This window comes from Natator depressus, chromosome 8, assembly GCF_965152275.1.
Source record: "Natator depressus isolate rNatDep1 chromosome 8, rNatDep2.hap1, whole genome shotgun sequence".
NCBI classification, from domain to species: domain Eukaryota; kingdom Metazoa; phylum Chordata; order Testudines; family Cheloniidae; genus Natator; species Natator depressus.
In genome coordinates, this window is record NC_134241.1 from 44,320,063 (window position 1) to 44,338,596 (window position 18,534).

The 18,534-nt window shown below is 51.4% G+C and overlaps 1 long non-coding RNA gene across 1 annotated transcript; it reads right to left on the minus strand.

Moving 5' to 3' along the window:
• Nucleotides 1-282: 282 nt before the first annotated feature.
• On the minus strand, nt 283-17,748 carry LOC141992162 (uncharacterized). The gene is made up of 3 exons (XR_012640537.1): nt 17,182-17,748; nt 785-881; nt 283-403 (listed from the first exon to the last, which is right to left on the minus strand). It is a non-coding gene; the product is annotated as an uncharacterized LOC141992162 (long non-coding RNA).
• Nucleotides 17,749-18,534: the final 786 nt, after the last annotated feature.

The following is an 18,534-nucleotide window of genomic DNA, read 5'->3' on the forward strand; positions in this document are numbered from 1 at the left end:
GCTTCTTCTGCATTCCTTGATAACGCCCTGACATGTTGGCAGCATTGTCAGAAGATTGACCTCTGCACTTTGAGAAATCTATTTTGCAAACTTGGCACAGATAATGCAGTACTTGATTTGCCGTTTCTTCACCAGTGTGGCTTTTCACATGGAGGAAAGTTATAAATCATTCAACTGGTTTTACATCTGTGGGAGACACATATCTTAGTACAATACTCAATATGTGAAAGATCAGGTGTAGAGGAGTCGGCAGATAAACTGGAGTACCCAGCAGTACTTGTTTCATCCACAATAGCTGAATGAACTTTGTCATTCATTAGACCAATGAATTCATCACATATTGTCTTGGATAAGTATGATGGGTTATCTTTGCCAGCGTTCCCATATTTTGAGATATGGCCTGCTAAAAATAATAATAGTAATTTTAAAAAAAATCTTTTTTGGGTGCCCCCTGCTTTGCTGGTGCCCTAAGCACGTGCTTAGTCTGCCTATTGGGTAATCCAGCCCTGGCTGGATGCAAGATTCTCCAGAGGAGGTTCTCTGGCCTGGGTGATTGAGGCAGTCAGACTGGATGGGTGTAACAGTACTCAGGGGGTGAATCCCCCACAGGCGGAAAGGGGCTGCTTACACCCATGGCAAACACTGCACATCTCCAGCCGAGACCTGCCTCTGCAGAGCTCATAAGAGGAGGCAGAGCTGGGGATGCTCACGCCACTTTCCCTGGGCCCCCAACATTTAATTTCACTCGTCGATGGGTTCGGAGGTGCTTTATCCCATCCCTCACCTGTGTAGATGCCTCTCAGGATCTCTGGTTCATCAAGGTTCTGGGCAGCTGGGACAAAGGGCTCCTCTCCTCACTCCAGGCAGGAGATGATGTCAGGCTTGCGAATGGGAAAGTCAACAGGTAAGGTCCCAGCCTGCCAAATGTCTCAGTGAATGCTGTTCCATTATTTTAACCCCAGCTTCCCTTCCTGGGCTCGCAAGGACATGGGATCCGCACAGCTGGGGCAATACTAGGAAGCCTTCTGGGAAGGCAAAGTGTCTGCGAGGGGAGTTGATATGCCCCTGTGAAGACACCAGCACCTCTGTTAAATGCCAATGGATCCTCTATCTCCAACGCAGAGGGCTAAATCCACTCCCTGCACTGCCACCACTGTCCGTCCCCTCTCTGGGGGAAAGTTACGAACTGGGGGGGAGCACAAGCTAAAAGGGAGGAAATGTGACCGCCCCATGTGTCTCCCCTACCGAGTGACACCCCCCTGCAGCTGAGCCCAGGAAGGGAGCAGTCCATCTCTGCCTCCCAGCCAGGCTCTCTCAGGCAGCTGCAGCTTTGTTTTGCTCCACACCCGGCTGCCATGGAGAGCAGCCGATTTAGCCAGGGCGAGGGGGAGGCACAGGGAGAGAAGGTAGAGCCCACTTCCTCCCCACCAGGCTAATCTGGGAGGGCACGTGACCCCGCACCCATGCTACTCCCCACGCATCGCCTGCCTGCTCTGGGACTCCCCGACCTCATCAGTGACTCAGCAGCACTAGCTATGCCCAGAGTGCAGCAGCAATCGCTGAAGGCACTTCGCTCACTAGTCCCCGGAGCCTCCAGCACTGGGTGATACCCGCTAAGTGCTCAGCCAAGGGGATACTTTGCTGGGGGGAAAAGAGTACCAGTCACCGAGGGGCTACAGTCGCTTGCAGCCAAAGATAAACCTGGTAACTTCAGGGTAGCACAAAAGAGTGGTGCACATGTAACCCCATGCCCAGGGGTTCTTCAGGCAGGCCCCAGTCCTCCATCACAAATGGGTGTGCTACTTCCCCTTTAAGAGCCTGGGGGGCAGCTCCTAAGACCTCACCTTCAGCTGTCTGGCCATGAGGTTCTGTGCTCCAAGTCTCAGCGGCTTCCTCACAGGCTCTGCCCTGCGGGTGCTGCTGCAGATCCTGCCAGCAGCAGCTTGTATCCCCCTCTCTCCTTCAAGTCCTCACTCAGCCTCCTGACCTGCCTGCTGCCCCTGCCAGCGCTCCGCAGAGAGAGCTCCCTTCCGCGAACAGACCCTGCAGGTCCAGAGAGGTGGCCAGGCTGGAGCTCCCCACTCACTCCTGCAGGCTGCAGTTTCCATTGGGGGCCTTCACAGAGCCCCGTTTATTATTTACCTGAGGGCAGTGCTGAGATCTGGAACCTCCTGGGCAAGGTGCTGGACATGCACACAGGGCCTGGCTTGCCCTGAAGAGTGGCAGTGTTAAGAGACCAGGGGTGGGAAGGACTTGCCTATGGCCACGGCAGTGCTGGGAATAGCACCCGGTTCATGAGCGGCCAGCGATGCAGCCAGAGCTGCAGGAAACAGAACAGCAGGCTCAGGGAGAGAGACGCCAGAGTTCCCGGCTGAGGTTCTAGTATGTGGGGATGGGGAAGCAGCGTTATCTCGGCTTGCATTGCTAAGCATCAGGTGCCCCAGTAAACTAGGCTCCTCCTGTAGCCTGACCCTTTTTGTCCTGTCCTCTTAGCCTGCCGCAGAGCCCAGGTCACCTCAGTCCCAGTCCACTGACCACTGCAGCCCCGAACATTTCCTGCAATCTTCCGTCCAACCAGGTTTTTCTTCTCTTAGGGTGAAATTCACCCTCAGCACAAGGGCCATGTGCCACTGGGGCTCTGTTCCGAGGGCTGAAGTGGTACATAGACTTTACAGGAGTGTTTGGCACAGGAGTGGGTTTCACTCAAAGAGGGAGGGCTGTGAGTACCTGTGCCAGCCGGTAACGGTGAAGTCACTTCAGAGGCATTGAACAGGTTACCGACTCGGGACAATCAAACAAAAGTGCTAGCTTGTTGCCCAAGTGACCCACCCCACTGCACACGTAACATCCGCTGGAGAGTAAATCTTCAAGCCATGGTTGTGTTTAGCAGCTTGTGACCCAAGCCCCAGCTGCAATGCGTTCCCCTAAACCACACGTCAGGGGGATTCTTACGCACAATACATTCACAAATTGAGACCGCGGGCCAGCTCAAAGGCGCTGTGATCTGGCAGACACTGAAGTCAGGGCAGCTAGGAGGAGCTGGCCTGCAGACGTCAGGGCCCAGATCCCTGAATATATTGAGGCTCCTGGCTCCCACTGATCGCAGTGTAAGTGCGAAGGGGCACACCCGCTCTCTGGTGTGGAGAAGACTAGCCCACTCTTCTGGCTGGCTCAGCACTAGCAAGTTGCTCCTGGAAGGTTTGCTCTGCCATGGGGGCTTGGAAAGGGAGAACCTGCCACAGGAAGGGGTGGTGAACAGGAAGAGGCTACCTCTCAGAGACTGCTGGCCTCAGAGACTGATCAATCCAGAGGGAGATGCAGGCCTCACTGCCCCTGCGTGGACCAGCTGTAAAGAGGATGCCTCAAGAGGAGGGGCTGGAGGTAGGCCTTCATTACAGACAATAAAGCAGCTGACAAGCCAAGCCCTTAAGGGCTGAGCCCAGAAAGACCACCCAAGTGCCAGGCCACTCTTGCCTTGCTTTTCTGTCACTCCCTTGTAAGGGGGAGAGAGAAAGGACGTTTCTTTACTTGGAGACCCCCTGGCATGCTACAAATGGAGGAGGATGTGTCAAAGTTGATTCCCTACTCTGGCACTTTGAGTGCAGAAGATGGGGGCCCGCAAGGACTCTAAACATTAATACTTGCCACTCCAGGCTTGTATTAAACTCCCAAGGTTGCAGCTTTTCTCTGACCTTGGATGGGTAGATGTTGCCACCACTCAAGTGCAAAAGCCCCTTTTGAGAACCCAGGAAGGCGCACTTGGGGGGGTGAAAGGGCTTGAGGGTACCCTACAGGAAGGAATTCCCTTCAGGAAAGAGCTGAGAAAGAAAACAAAGGAAATCAGCTGTTGACAGCAGCTAATTAAACAACATGTGCACAAACCTCTTAGGGTCTGTCATAGGGTGGTGACTAACCGCTGTGGCGCCTCCTGCTGGTTGTCCAGGGAATTAGCTCTTTTCAGCCAGGAGCACCCTCTGCCAGTCAATGTCTCGCCTGCTGCTGGCCCCGTGCCCCTCCCAGACCCTGGTGCCCTTCTAGCTTAGGGTTCTGCCCCCTGACAGTACCCCCTCAGTCTGGGTCTCCCCTCCCCAGGGGAACCCCCAACCCCTCCCTTGCCTCAGTGGCTACTGTCAGTCATCATCTAGCCCCCGCTCCCTGGGGCAGACTGCAGTCTGTACCACTTATCATTGGCAAGGGAGGTCAGACCAGCTGCCTCTGTCTAGATCTGGGCTGCTCCTCTGCAGCCTTAGTACCCTTTCGTGAGCCTTTACCTCGGCCTGCAGCTCTGCTAGGCTGAAGCTCCCTCTGCCCTTCGTACCCTCCTCAGCTTCCAAGGCAGCCAGGTCCTCCTCTCTCCATGTAGCTAGCGAGAGAGTGTCTCTCTCCTTCTGGCCCACTGCCCTTTTATAAGGGCCAGCTGGGCCCTAATTACACAGGCTACAGCTGTGGCTGTTTTCCCAAACAGCCCAGCTTTTTCCCTCTCAGCCCTCTCCCAGGGCTGTTTTAAGCCCTTCAAGGCATGGCGGGGGGGACCACCCCGCCACAGGGACACAAAAATCCAATCCTGTTCTTAAAAAAGGTAAACTTTATTAAAAACAAAAAGAAAGAAAATACACCTGCAATTTAGGCTTTTTGCTAGGTTTAAAAAAAAACAATTACAAGGATTAACCATCAAGATAGCTTCTTGAGGTCCAGCTTAAAGGCTACAAGCAAAACAAAAGCACCTGCGCTTAGCACAGAAGAATCCACAAGCCATAAAGAAATAAAAGAGATAAACCTAATCGCTTCTTCCTAGACATTTCCTGATCTACTTACATATCTGGGGTTTCAAATGAGTAGGTTCTAGGTATGATCTGATGATTTTCATACTTTGCCCAAAGCTTTTTACAGCATAGTTCCAGCACTGTCTCTGCTCTGCCCCCTCTCTCCGGAGAACAACAACAGACAGACAAAGGAAGTTTTTTCCAATTTTAAAAAGTTCTAGCCCTCCCATTGGCTCTTTTGGTCAGGTACCCACTCCCTCCCTTTTACCTATGGACTTTTTAACCCTTTACGGGTAAAGAGAACAGCTAGTAACAGGGATTTTATAGCTAACTGGCTGGCTGGGTGTCTATGAAAGGGAGCAAACCCGCCCGCCTTTCATTTATCACAGGATGTTATAAGCAGCTTGAAGCAGGGTGAGGTGGGGACTCAGGGGAGCTGCAAACCCCCACAGAAATACTTGGGTGGAGCTGAGCCCAGGTGACTGCAATAGTGCCAGCCCCACAGGTTTGAAAATCCGGAGTCGGGAGCCCCAAACTCACATCATAATTCTTGGTCTCACTCGAGGCACTGCCCAGCCAAACCACAGAACGCAAAGTGCTTTGGCCCACTGGAGACTGTATGTCCAGTCCTGACAAAAGAACTCATCCCCCTGCAGTCGCTCCCTCCCTCTCAAGGTTTCCAATGTCTCAGGCATTGTCAAAGCTGTTGAATTGTCCTGGGAGCCAAACTGACCCCCCCGGGTAAGTTGCTCTCTCCCTTTAGTGCAAGTGGGAGAGGCCAGAGTTTTGGCAGCTGAAGAACCAGCACGTCAGTTTTAGTGGTGCAGATTATCCATGCATTGTTATTGTGGCAATGGGTAGAGAGGCTCCATCCAGGAACTGGCACCGCCTGGTGCTGGGTGCTGTACACACACATAATAAAAGGACGATCCGTACACAGGTCAAGTGTATGTGGGTTATTGTGGAATGGTGGAAGCTTCCTGTCCCCTTTCACATGGTTCCAAGGGGGAAATGTTGCACGATCTATTGATTAGGTATTCATTCCCAGTTTGCATTCTGTGGTTTGGCCGGGGTGTGCCTCGAGACTGAGAATTATTGGCATTGTCACTGTGATGAGAGGCCCCATGTGCACGGGCGACCCTCACACTTAGGAAAGGCTTTTTGACCTTGTAATATTTTTATTAGCACAACCAGCAAAATTAAAAACACTCCATCCCAGCAGAGATAATACAGGCTGGTCAAGACGCCTGGCATCAGAACGCTCGGAAACTCACTCCATCCTTTGCAAAGAAACTGGAATTGTCCATCCTTATCTTTCTCCTCCTCATCTTCATCGTTACCATCATCACCCGGGCATGTCATCCTGGCGTCTCCCAAGGCACACAGACTGGGATACAGCCTTTGTAGTGTGTCACACGGATACCCACTGAGGTTCAGACATATTTAACCCCTTTTCCTTATTTGAACTTCCACACCCCCACGACTTCTGAGATGCCCCGTTTTTCATCGTTCCCCTTATGCCTGTTACATTTACATTACTCAATCACCAGAACAACTTGTGGCTAGCACATTCCTGATACCCTTTGTCTGCGAAATCCCCAAAATACTCTCAGTGGCTCGCAACGGTCCCAGACTACTGTACCTCTTTCAGGAATCTGATTGGTCTTGCATACTCCCAAGTTACACCTCACTTAAAAACAACTTGCTTACCAAATCAGACATAAAAATACAGAAGTATCACGGCACGCTAGTACTGAAAAATTGCTGACTGTCTCATTTTTACCATATAATTATAAAATAAATCAATTGGAATATAAATATTGTATTTACATTTCAGTGTCTAGTATATAGAGAAGTAGAAACGGGTCATCGTTTGTATGAAATTTTAGTTGACTCTGCCAGTGCTTTTTATGTAGCCTGTTGTAAAACTAGGCAAATATCTAGATGAGTTGATGTACCCCCAGGAAGACCCCAGCATACCCCCCTTTGAGAACCACTGCATAACTGGCTTTAACTGGCACATTGCAATATATATGTCTGAAAGGTTAGTAGTGTAACACACTTACTTCATGGAGCATTCTCTCTTAAGACATCCTGTGATACAGGGTCATTGTGACAACTTATGAGCTAGGGTCACTTCCAGGTTATACAGGTTACCTACTTGCTCATGTCAAGTCTTGTTTTAGGTCTGAGGCTTTGTTTGGCTAAGCTAAAGATCTTACAGGCCTGTAGACCCTGTGTTACACTGTTAATTAATACTTATATGTCACCTCCAGATCCTAACTATAGCTGATGTCTTTTAGCCTTGGCTGCAGATGGCTGGAGCAGCTGGATCCTGGAGCATCATGTGGTGACATAGGAGGGCATCAGAGCAGATGTAACTCCCTGAGTGCTCTCAATACAGAGCCCTTCTCCATTAGCAGCAACTCCACAGCAAGGAGCTGTTATAAGGAAGCCCCACATCCTACCCCCCACCACCCCATCAGCAGAGTCTGCATGGCCCATCTGGCCCAGATATTGCTCCTTGTGAAGAAATCAGCCTCTTCGCTCTCCAGCCAAGTTACCCTTCCCAGTGCACCATCCTGGGAGACACAAAGAGCAGAACCGCAGCAAAACTGGCAGGACTGAAGCTTGGAATAAACCAATCGCTTCCTTTTTGGAGACTCTTCTCCCTACAGCGTCTGGGGGAGCAGGAGCCTGCACACATGCTACCACTGGCTGGGTTCCTCGGGGACTGACAGGCCCTCAGAGACACTCTGAGGAATCTTCTTGACACATTGCGCAAACAAACATCGTCCTTTGTCCTCAGGGTCAGTCCGGTGATTTTCAGGCCATCCAGCTCTTCCACGCCAGTCAAAAACAGCCTAAAAATGGGGATTCTCATGGCAGCTGGCTGCTTCCCTACTCCATGACACATCTGTGCATGAAGTAGGTCCTGTGCTGGGACAGGTGCTGCCTTTTGGCCAGTTAAGAGGCAGAGCAGCACCTGGGGGCTCTAAAAGACCAGGGAGAAGCAGAGCCAGGGAGAGAGCTAGTGAACCAGGGCTGCCTGGGTGGGAGTCAGGGGTAGGTAAGAGCTGCCAGAGACTGTATGGCTGGGACTGGGGAGTTCAGAAGCTGGACTCCTGAGAGAGCAGCGAGGGCTCAGAGGCAGCATGTAGCTGGACAGGGTCCTGAGAATAAAAGGAGCTCTGAGGAGGAGCAGAGCTGGGCTGGGAGCCTCAGGGAGGGGCAAGCCTTCTTGGCTTGAGCAGCGGAGCGAGATGGGGCTGGTGAAAGTGTGAGGCAGTCACCTACCCGCCTGATTTATTTGGGGTTAATCCTGCTTTGAGCAGGGGGTTGGACTAGATGACCTCCTGAGGTCTCTTCCAACCCTGATATTCTAAGATTCCCAAGTACAGAGACCATGGCCAGAGTGGGCTGGAGGCTGGGGACCAATGGAACCTGCTGATGTCTCCAGGCAGGAGCTGGAGCCCTGTCTAGATAGGAAACAGGAACACCCCAGCTAGAGGGGTGGGGTGAGGCCTGTGGAGAGAGATTGAAGAAGTACCTGGGGATTGGGGTGAGGTGTGGGGAGACACCAGAGCCATGGCTGGGTGAGACCTGGGGAGCGACACTAGAGAAGTACTTGGGGTGCGTGGGGTGTGGGGAGAGATACCGAAGCCATACTTGGGTTGCACTGTTGGGAGGAATGGACTATTTAGACTGTGCTGGGGGGATTATGGTCATGGGACTTATGGTAACAATAAATTACCCCCCACCCCCAAAAGGGCTATTTATATGCTCCAAAGGCTGTATTGAGTCCACTTGAGGAATCGAGGGAAACTGAGGCATGAGGTCATTACCAGGGTACCCTGAGGCCACAGAATTGGGGGCGGGGGGCACCTGGGAGGAGGCCATGCATTTACACACACCCACCAATGCAAAACCCCTGCCCACAACACATAAATACGCCCTAGGCCAGATCTACCCTTTGTGCCCACACGGATCCATGTGTGTTCCACACACGTCCTACATATGCAGCCCATACACTCAGTGTAGCACGTCTGTGTACCTGTCTCCTACACATGCACCCTAATAGACTCGTCTTTAAACAAATCCCGCCCACCCTCACTCAGACACACTCTGCACCTACTCAGGACACAGGTGTAGTGTAGCCACTGGCCCCAGCTCCTGTAGGAACCCGACAGACACGCAATGCACAGACTGCATTCGGAGGGCCTGTGAAATCTTGGCCGGGAGCAGACAGGAGACTCTCATAGGCTCCGTATCCCATCTGCTCTTCTGCGTAGTAAGTGGGGCTGAGTGAGCGAAATGGCATCAGCCCATCTGGTTGCTCCGATCCAAGCCACAGACGGGAAAATGAGCCACAGCGGAGGGATGCCAAGGCTGGCTCCCTCGCCCAGAGACAATTGGCAAGAGCAAACCGGCAGAGTGCACCACATCTGAATGTCCAGGTACCAGCTCCCCCCAGGCCAGTGGTTAATCCTCCCCGGGAAACTCTCTGCTCAGGGTGGGAAAAGGGGAGAAAAGAAGCAGGAGGAAGGAAAGGCGGCGAGATGCCCCGTGCAATATAGCAAAAGAATAGCAGTTGTGCGCAGCCAGAGCCCCGGCCAGAGCCGGCTCTCAGCCCTTTACGGTTACAGTTCCTCACCCCACGAGGGGTGCAATTCTTCTGGCTGCCTTCACTGCTCCCCAGAGAGTAAAGTAACTCTGCCAAAACAGGGCAGCTCCAGGAATGGAGCTTGGGGTTCTGGCTCCCTAGCCCCGGCATTAACTGGGGAAAGTATCTCCTGCAATTGCCCTTCTTCAGCTATTGGTGAGGGGGAAGACTTTTGGGAGAAAAGCTCAGGACTGGGACTTGGGAAACCTGGGTTCAGTTCCCAGCTCTGCAAGTGCCTCACTATGGGACCTTGGGTCAGTCACTTAATTTCTCTGAGCCTCGGTGTCTATCTCTATCCAAGATGAAAGATGATAGTGGGTACCTACTTTGCAGGGTGTTGTGAGGCTGACTTCATTAACATACGGCAAGTGCTCTGAGATGCTTCTGGTGTCTTCCCTAATATTCAAAGCCCTTCTAGAGATTGTCTTTAGTTCCCTGAGATGGTCGCTGTCTTACTCATGCCTTCTTGCTAGAGCTCTCCACTGAAACAATGAAACCACTTTACCAGTGGGGGAGGGTCCGACATGCAAAAGACAGAATTTACTCAGGAGTGGGGGACAAGCTTGTGGAACTCACTGCCACATGAAACAAGAATGAACACTAACCTCACTCAGAATTAAATGCAAAACTCATTTATTTGACTCCCTGTGATGAGGAGTCCCCTCCACACAAGGCAGATCAGGTTAAATTAAGTTAATTAACCTGATACGCTGCACCTGAGGGAGAGCCAGGGCCTGACAGGCTTGATTGGTGATGGAGCCCAGCTGCGAAGGAACAGGCAGGGCTGGTAGAAAGCCAGGAAATTGGTAGCATAGAGGGCTGCTGGGAAGTAGTCTGTAGTCACTCTCTGGGAGGAGGGTGTTTGAGCTGGTACACCCAGGGAGCGGGGAGATAGACAGAGTCTAAGGAAATAGCAACAGGGTCTGGGAACAAACAATTGCTAGACACAGGGTCCTTGGACTGGAACCTGGAGTAGAGGAGGGGCTTGGCTTCTCCTCCCAGCCACTGGGGAAGTGGCACATTCAGTGTGGTGGCTTTGAAGATTGCCGGGGGCAGTTTGTCCTGTGGGACTTTGCTATCCTGGATGGGAGAAAAACAAGTGACATGGCCACAGGGAGCACCCCAAGTCACAGACAGATTGGGGCTGCAGGGCGTGCAAACAAGCGACAGATCTGGAAAGAGCTAAGCCCCAGAGCAGCCAGGAGATGAGTGTACCCAATTACACACCATTACTCACCATGCGTGCAAAGAACTGCCAATCAAATATTTCACTCCCAGCTGTTGGCATGGCAGGCACTATTCCTGATATGTCTTTTTCTCAAGGGCTTGAGAGGAGAACAGATGCTATGGTGATGGGCTCTAATGTAGGATCCCAGCCCGATAGCTGAGCTGGCAGAGAATGTTTTGTCACAGCTTGGGGGGTGGGGAATGACTTTCAGAGAAAATGGAAACTTTTCCCTGCAAAAGTTTCCATGTTGGAGACTGTGCAGTTGTGATGAAACCCCCCAAAATAGAGAAGAAAAATTTCTGGGATGGGGGAGGGGAGAATTCTTTTCCCTGCCAGTTCTATTTAATGGCTAGATGTGGAAAGTGGTATTATGTATCGCAAATGGGCTGGTGGCATAGGATAGACTCATTTTGTGATCATTAAGTGATGGAGTGAGCTGTAGCTCACGAAAGCTTATGCTCAAATAAATTGGTTAGTCTCTAAGGTGCCACAAGTACTCCTTTTCTTTTTGTGAATACAGACTAACACAGCTGCTACTCTGAAACCTAAGTTACACTGTAAATACTACCAAGGTATGTGATGCAGAGCAACTGATCTGATGTGTCCAGAACCCCACCTGGGAAATGGATCTGACCAGTGGAAGCAACCACCTCCAGAATGGTGTAAAGCAGTTAAAAAGGGAGCTGAAAGGGATTGAAAGATAAATCATGAGGCCTCATTCGTTCCCGTGGATTGGAACCAGCAGTGTATCAATTCCAGCTGCAGCATGACGGGGATGGATTCTACGGCACTACCTACCTGCCATTAAATGTGGCAGCTGGGAAGCCCTGCCAGGCCCTGGAACTCTTCAATGGCTGTGGAAGGCATGCTCTGGGTTATAATGAAAGAATAAGATGCCACCTGTTCCCCACCCACAGTCTAAAAATGCCAGGATGGTAATAGACCGGTCGATAAAGGGGCTATGTGCAAATGCCCAGCGCTTCGATCACGGGTGAGCAGAGAAGGGTTCAACTCATCCACACCCGCCAGTACAGCCAGTGTTCTCAAGCTGGGGTCAAGAAGATGGATTGGGATCACTCCGCCATTCCAATAGGGCCACGTGGGGAGTGACTAGATCCTAGTTGTATAGCAGGAGGGCCTCCCAGGAGTATGTGTTGGTATGGATATGCTGGGACCCCTGGCTGTACGGAAATGGGGACCACATGACCAGCCAGATGCTGACCATGAAAGCTCGTGTTAATCTTGAGACAGACTAAGGCCTGGTCTACACTACGAGTTTATGTCAGATTTAGCAGCGTTAAATTGAATTAACCTTGCATCCGTCCATACAATGAAGCCATTTTTTTCTACATAAAGAGCTCTTAAAACCAATTTCTGTACTCCTCCCCAACGAGGGGATTAGCGGTGAAATTGACATCGCTGTTTTGAATTAGGGTTAGTGTGGACACAATTCGAAGGTATTGGCCTCCGGGAGCTATCCCACAGTGCACCATTGTGGCTGCTCTGGACAGCACTCTGAACTCGGATCCACTGGCCAGGTGTACAGGAAAAGCCCCAGGAACTTTTGAATCTCATTTCCTGTTTGGCCAGGCGAGCTCACCAACACAGGTGACCATGCAGTTCCAGAATCGAAAAAGAGCTCCAACTTGGACCAAACGGGAGGTATGGGATCTGATCGCTGTATGGGGAGAGGAATCCGTGCTATCAGAACTCCGTTCCAAAAGATGAAATGCCAAAACATTTCAAAAAATCTCTGAGGCCATGAGGGACAGAGGCTATAGCAGGGACGCAACACAGTGCCGCGTGAAACTTAAGGAGCTCAGACAAGCATACCAGAAAACCAAAGAATCAAACGGACGCTCTGGGACAGAGCCCCAGACATGCTGCTTCTACGCTGAGCTGCATGCAATTCTAGGGGGGGGCACCACCACTACCCCACCCCTGTCCGTGGACTCCGATGATGGGGTACTCTCCGCCATGCCTGAGGATTTTGCGGACGGGGAAGATGAGGAGGAGGAGGACGAGCTTGAGGAGAGCACACAGCACACCGTTCTCCCCGATAGCCAGGATCTTTTTATCACCCTGACTGAAATACTCTCCCAACCCAACGAAGCCGGAAAAGGGACCTCTGGTGAGTGAACCTTTTAAAATATAATACATGTTATAAAAGCAAGCGTTTTTTAATGATTAAGTAGCCCTGAGGACTTGGGATGCATTCGTGGCCAGTACTGCTACTGGAAAAGTCTGTTAACTTGTCTGGGGATGGAGGGAAATCCTCCAGGGACATCTCCATGAAGCTCTCCTGGAGGTACTCTAAAAGCCTTTGCAGAAGGTTTCTGGGGAGAGCAGCCTTATTTCGTCCTCCATGGTAGGACACTTTACCATGCCATGCTAGTAGCAAGTAATCTGGTTTCACTGCATGACAAAGCCTGGCAGCGTATGGTCCTGGTGTTTGCTGGCATTCAAGCAACATCCGTTCTTTATCTCTCTGTGTTATCCTCAGGAGAGTGATATCGTTCATGGTAACCTGGTTGAAATAGGGGAATTTAATTAAGGGGACATTCAGAGGTGGCCGTTCCTACTGGGCTGTTTGCCTGTGGCTGAAAAGAAATCCTCCCAGCAGTTAGCCACGTGGTGGTGGTGGTGGGGCCATTGATGCTGAGCTGTTCGCGTTTGGCTAGCAGGGATCTTCCCTGATACCAGCCAGGCGGTGGGGTGAGGGGTAAAGCAATCATCCCAGAGAATTGGAGTGGGGGTGGTTAGTTTGGTTTCTGCTGCTGCACGTTAACAGGAAAACAGCAGCACTAAATGGCCAACTCAACGTGCTTTGCTTGGTATGGGAGAGGAGGGCGCTGCTGTTATGATGGTTGCAGAAGCCGAAAGACTATGGTTTACCATGGCCGCCTGCAAACCGAATGCTGTTGTCCAGCACTGCATGTGTGATCTCTAACACCAAAGCCGCAGGCACTCAAAAAAATGCAAAGTGTGATCTTGTACCAAAATCACATGTGCTATGTAATGTGAATAGTGTTGTTCACCGTGAAAGAGTATAGCCATTGTTCTATAAAATGTATCTTTTTAAATACTTCACTCCCTTTTTTTCCTCCAGAAGCTGCAAATGTTTCAAGCCTCCCTCCTCTGTCCCAAAGGCTATCTCAAATAAGGTGGCAAAAAAAACGCACACACGATGAAATGTTCTCTGAGCTCATGCAGTCGTCCGGCACTGACAGAGCTCAGCAGAATGTGTGGAGGGACACAACAGCAGAGTACAGGAAAGTGGCCGATGAACTTGAGGAGAGGTGGTGGCAGGAAGATCAGAGGAGGCGTGAGGCAACGCTGGGGCTACTGCGGGATCAAACGGACATGCGCTGGCGTCTGGTGGAGGTTCATGAACAGCAGCAGGATCACAGGCTGCCGCTGCAGCCCCTGTTTAACCGCCCTCCCTCCTCCCCAAGTTCCATAGCCTCCTCACCCAGACGCCCAAGAACGCGGGGGAGAGGCTCCGGGCACCCAACCACTCCACCCCATTGGACAGCCCAAGCAACAGAAGGCTGTCATTCAACAAGTTTTGAAGTGGCCTTTTCCTTCCCTCCTCCCCTCCTCCCACACCCCACCTGCGCTACCTTGTGAGTTATCTCCCTATTTTTATAATAAATTAATACATGATTTTTAAATGATAGTGACTTTATTTCCTTTGCAAGCAAGCTGTGATCGAAGGGGGGAGGGTGGGTGGCTTACAGGGAATTTAGAGGCAAGCAAGGGGGTGGGTTTTCATCAAGGAGAAACAAACTGAAGTGTCACACAGTACCCTGGCCAGTCATGAAACTGGTTTTCAAAGCTTCTCTGATGCACAGCTTTTCCTGCTGTGCTCTTCTAACCGCCCTGGTGTCTGGCTGCGTGTATTCAGCGGCCAGGCAATTTGCCTCAACCTCCCACCGCGCCATAAACGTCTCCCCCGTACTCTCACAGAGATTGTGGAGCACACAGCAAGCAGCAATAACAATGGGAATATTGGTTTCGCTGAGGTCTGAGCGAGTCAGTAAACTGCACCTGCGACCCTTTAAATGTCCAAATGCACACTCTACCACCATTCTGCACTTGCTCAGCCTATAGTTGAACAGCTCCTGACTACTGTCCAGGGTGCCTGTGTACGGCTTCATGAGCCAGGGCATTAAGGGGTAGGCTGGGTCCCCAAGGATAACTATAGGCATTTCAACATACCCAACAGTTATTTTCTGGTCTGGGAAGAAATCCCTCCTGTAGCTGTTCAAACAGACCAGAGTTCCTGAAGACTTGAGCGTCATGAACCTTTCCCGGCCATCCTATATTGATGTTGGTGAATCATCCCTTGTGATCCACCAGTGCTTGCAGCACCATTGAAAAGTACCCCTTGCGGTTTATGTACTGGCTGCCAAGGTGGTCCGGTCCCAAGATAGGGATATGCGTTCCGTCTATAGCCCCACCACAGTTTGGGAATCCCATTGCAGCAAAGCCATCCACTATGACCTGCACATTTCCCAGAGTCACTATCCTTGATAGCAGCAGTTCACTGATTGCACTGACTACTTGGATCACAGCAGCCCCCACAGTAGATTTGCCCACTCCAAATTGATTCCCGACTGACCAGTATCTGTTTGAAGTTGCAAGCTTCCACAGGGCTATTGCCACTCGCTTGTGAACTGTGAGGGCTGCTCTCATCTTGGCATTCTTGTGCTTCAGGGCAGGGGAAACCAAGTCACAAAGTTCCATGAAAGTGCCCTTACGCATGCGAAAGTTTCCGGGCCGGAATCATCCCAAAGCTGCAACACTATGCAGTCCCACCACTCTGTGCTTGTTTCCCGGGCCCCGAATCAGCGTTCCACGGCATGAGCCTGCCCCAGTAGCACCATGATCTCCAAATTGCCAGGGACCGTGGTTTGAGAGAAATCTGTGTTCGTGTCCTCATCACCGCGCTGCCGTCGCCTCCTCGCCTGGTTTTTCAGGTGCTGGTTCTGCATAAACTGCACGATAATGCGCGAGCTGTTTACAATGGTCATAACTGCTGCAGTGAGCTGAACGGGCTCCATGCTTGGCGTCTGCTCGGGCAATCCAGGGAAAAGGGCAGAAAATGATTGTCTGTTGTTGCTTTCACGGAGGGAGGGAGGGTTGACTGACAACATTTACCCATAACCACCCGCGACAAATTTTTGGCCCCCTCAGGCATTGGGAGCTCAGCTCAGAATTCCAGTGGGATAGCTACCCACAGTGCACCACTCGGAATGTCGACGCTTGCCATGGTACTGTGGATGCACACCACCGAATTAATGTGCTTAGTGTGGACGCATGCAGTCGACTTTATAAAATCTGTTCTCAAAAATCGACTTCTGTAAAATTGGAGTACTTTTGTAGTGTAGACATGGCCTTGTTCAAAAGTAAATGAACCCAAAAGCACAGGCAGGGGCAAGTGCTTGGAGAGTAGCATGGACCCCTTTGGGCAGAGTGGGGTAAGGGACTAACCTAGGGCCATGGGACACTGACACTTGAGTTTAAATCCTAACATGCAGCTAGTGAATTCCATGTGGGCCTGGCGATGTAGCTCCACTGGGATGCGGGCACTTGTCCCCAGGGAACTGTGTTGGGCAGTAACTGTAACATCCTGTATTCACAGCCTAAAGCAGCTTTCATAGAATCATAGAATCATAGAATATCAGGGTTGGAAGGGACCTCAAGAGGTCATCTAGTCCAACCCCCTGCTCAAAGCAGGACCAAAAGGCATCCCAAGGCAGCTGACAAACCAGGGCCCAGATCCTGCATGGTCCTGGGGGGATTCAGTGGGAAATGAGGGTACCCATCAGCTTCCAGGAGATTCCCAGCTCCTGGCAGGATTAGGCCATATGTATGTAATCCTTCTACTCACCACTGAAATGCATTCACCTCTGGGGCGGGACCCAGCTAGACTAAATGGTGTGAATCAGGCAGTAGAAAGAATCCCAGGGGAAATTTAAAATGGCCAGAACTCATTTACTTCAGTTCAAATTTGGCCACACCATGAGGGGTCAGTGTAGGCCTGGGGGATGTCTCTGTGCAGGTTAACAGGTGGGATCTGGGCCTCAGGGAGTGGGTGCATGCTTCCTCCTGGCCAGAGAAGGTGAGCTGGGCAAGTTGTATCAATGGCTAGAACAAAGAAGAGCACCTATTGGAAGAGGGGTGGGTGGGGGAAGTGGCCAGAGAAGGGGGCTGACTAGCTGCAGAGGCAAACCAGAGCCAAGGGACCTCAATTCAGGCTGAAAGCTTCACACGAGTTCCCCACTGAATGGAGTTTTAGAAGGTGTGCTCATGTGAGCAGACATTCCTTCACCTGTGTTACCTGCCCCCTTCACCCTGAGGCCTCCTACAATCTAGATGGGGGTCTAGCGATGCCCCACCACCCCACACAGTCATTGCATTGGTAAATAAAACATTACATTTCCCCTGTGCTGATGTATTTTGGGTGTCTGACCCCATCCTGTCCTTCCTCCCCTCATTCATTTTAAGGGAATTTGACTCACAGTTCCACTCTTTGGCTGCAGCGTGACCCGGAGTAGTCCTGGAGGAGCAGCATCTTCCAGGCTCTGGGCTTGCTTGGAGTTCTGAGAGCCTTGGACTCTTCAGCAGGAGACAGCCTGGTAACCTGCAGTCTTTTCCCTGTAGTGCAATAGGCTGCAGAGGTGTCCTGACTCAGCAGCCTGGAAAACGTCCTCCTTCAGCAATGCCAGCCCTGTGGGTAGAACTGGCGGAGTGCTGCTTACTATCCGGAACCAATGAGGGTGCAAGTCAGCTGCTTTGTGGCTGTCTTGCAAACCCCCTGAGCAGGGCGTCTTCTCTGTGCCAGAAATAATGTACACATGCAAGGCCTCTACTCCTGGCTTTCCAACAAGGGATGAGCTTCATCCAGCCCTGTTTCCCCTCCTCCTTTCACTTCTGGAGGAATCTGCTGGGAAGTTCCTCCAGCTCCCAAAGAAGCCTTGAGTCAGATCAGCACCGGAGACAGCTCCTCAGTGAGGCCTGCTGATGCTTGCCGGGACGTAGGACAGCTCCCTGGGTTCTAGGCCTGCACCCTTGCAGGCCATCCTTTCGGGTCCCCAGGCCCTCCGGCTAGCTTTCCTTCTGGTTCCATAATGCAGCCTCTGCAGCCAGAGACACGGTCACATTCCCCCTGGTCTTAAGCTGTTAGTCACATGAGCGAGGGCGGGTTTTGCAACATACGTGAACAAAATCAAGAAGAGCCCTAGGTGGGGAAAGGCTTCATCTTCATTATAAAACGTCTCCTGCGCATCGAGTGTCACCAGAGCCTGAGTGAGGGACTGAACAGATACCAAATAGACAGTGTTCTCAGGTATGTAAACAGCAGCTTGGGGTCTGTGTGCGCTGCCTCCGGCTGGGCCCACTGGGATATTGCACGGCTCATCTTAGCAATGAGAGATGGAAAAGACCTGCTGGGTCAGAGCTCATCCTTGTGACGGCAGAAGGTCCAGCAATCTGGAAAATTTATGCAAATCTCTTAATGCCCTAATTTGCATATGGATGAATATGCATTATGTGCCTGGCTTTTCAAATGCCTCCCCACCACTCACTTTCAGAGTCACCTGCCAAACCCACTATTCTTCCTTGCTTGCCCTTTGCTCATGCACTACTTGCTCCCATGCTCCCTGCTGTGCTCCAGGCCCTGAATCCAGGCCACTCCCCTTTCAGCATGTAATGGCTCACTGACTCCTGGAACCAACACCTTGACCTCCCAAGAAAAGAGCTTGTTTTGGCCTCTGCGATCTGCTGTTGGCCTGACTAGGGAGAGGCAAGGAGGAACGGATTCACTTCTAGTGACATATAATGTTAGTCTGCAATAAACCGGACAAGGCAATGAA